General features: G+C 40.1%; 1 protein-coding gene across 1 annotated transcript in view; it reads right to left on the reverse strand.

The window, feature by feature from the left end:
• CDKL3 (cyclin-dependent kinase-like 3) overlaps positions 1-1,476 on the reverse strand; it is a gene marked incomplete at its 3' end in the record, with an annotated part of 43,318 nt that extends 41,842 nt beyond the window's left edge. Inside the window, exon 1 of the mRNA XM_008592761.1 lies at positions 1,304-1,476. The remainder of the gene's footprint in view (positions 1-1,303) is intronic.
• Positions 1,477-1,981: the final 505 nt, after the last annotated feature.

Genomic DNA, 1,981 nt, shown 5'->3' on the forward strand with positions numbered 1-1,981 from the left:
TTTTTTTTAATATAAAGATGACCGGTAAGGGGATCTCAACCCTTGGCTTGGTGTTGTCAGCACCACGCTCAGCCAGTGAGCCAACCGGCCATCCCTATATAGGATCTGAACCTGTGGCCTTGGTGTTATCAGCACCGCACTCTACCGAGTGAGCCACGGGCCGGCCTATAACACTGCACTCTTAAATAAGGTATTAAGGGCCAGCCCATGGCTCACTTCGGAGAGCGTGGTGCTGACAACACCAAGTCAAGGGTTAAGATCCCCTTATCAGTCATCTTAAAAAAAAAAAGGTATTAAACTGTACACCTTTGTCCCTTTATGTTCTTCAAGATTGATTATTTATATACATATTTTTTATTTTTAGATTGCTTTTTCACATTAGCCTGAGACCATGCTACTTTTTGAGGCACCCAGACCAATGCAATTTTTGAAATATTACTGGCCAATCTTTGAATGACGGTGCCATTTTTCCAGTAAAGAGGGAACTTGGCAGTTCAACCTGTTACCACACTTGCTGAGTCAGGTAAACGATTTTAAAATCTTTGCAGAACATAGAGGCAAAAGATAAGCAGAGACAGCTCTGCCAAGGGTGTGGCACAGCTTAAAGCAAGCATGGATACACCCTGACGGATGTCTGCATAAGTCTCCTGAGGCAGTGGCCATTCAACCCCAGAGAGTACACATAGCAGCAGCCCTAGCCAGCTGTATAGGAACCTATAGAGTCTTTCTGTTGTTACCTTTAGAGGTACCTGTACTGGATTGAATTATGTCCCCCCAAAACTCATTGAAGCTTGAATTGTATCCCCCACATTTTATGTATTAGAAACTCAGCCCCAACTGTAACTGTTAAGAGGGTGAGAAGTCCTATTATGGTAATTGAAAGGTGGAGCCTTGAAGAGGTGATTGGACTGTAGGACCATGCAGTAGTGAATGGATTAAAAATGGTGGTCAGGGGTATGGTTCTGAGGGCTTTAAAAGAAGAGGAGAGTCTGTCTCTCTCTCTCTGCTCTGCTTCCACCATCTCGCAATGTGAAACCCCCTGAGTCACTATCACCACCACCAGATGGACTTTGGACTTCCCAGCCTCAGAAACTGTAAGCAATAAATGTTGTTTTTCTTTATAAATTATCCAGTTCCACATATTGTGTTATAAGGAACAAAAATGGACTAATACAGTGCCCCTCTTCTTTAACCCCAACCCAGATGCAGAGCGTAGAGAGAGTCAGTAGTAGGGATAACAGATATGCCAAGGGAAAAAAGAGATGCCTAGGAAAGGCCAGGTAGGATCCCAAAATATACATACTTTCCATAAGAAGTATCTTTTAATACTAATTCTGGAGCTCTATACCAGCGTGTGGCCACATAGTCTGTATAAATGTCCCCAGGAGCTGCTAGTGTTCGTGCAAAACCAAAATCACAGAGCTTAGTAATTCCTGACTGGGATACTAAAATATTCTCGGGTTTTATATCTCGATGAATGATCTAAAAAACAAACAGAAGATGAAATAAATTAAAATGAAGTATCATGATCTAAAGAATCTCTCAAAAATTATACAGAGACAATCTAATCTAATTACAACACTAAAGCTATTTTCTTACCACATGCAAAGGGTTAACTACACAATTCAAAAACAATTATATATTTTCAATTCTTGTCCCACCCATCACTTCAGATGAAATGAAGCCAAGAAAACAGACTTAATACTAAAAAGGTAAATCACATTCCTAAAAGGAAAATCAAAAGAATGTAATTAAAATTTTTTAACTTTCCTTTAACCTCATGTCCCACCCCAATTACTGACTGCTTTTATTTCCTTTGCAGCAAAACCACTTGAAGACATTATCTATACTCATAGTTTCACTTTCTGACCACCCACTCACTCAAGATAATGTAATCTATCTTCTGCATTACACTGCATTACAGTTCACTAACCAAAGTCATCAACATTGTTGCTACATCCAACAGACACTTCTCAATCCA

The sequence above is a fragment of the Galeopterus variegatus genome, unplaced genomic scaffold (genome assembly GCF_000696425.1).
Source record: "Galeopterus variegatus unplaced genomic scaffold, G_variegatus-3.0.2 Scaffold8297, whole genome shotgun sequence".
Lineage (NCBI taxonomy): Eukaryota > Metazoa > Chordata > Mammalia > Dermoptera > Cynocephalidae > Galeopterus > Galeopterus variegatus.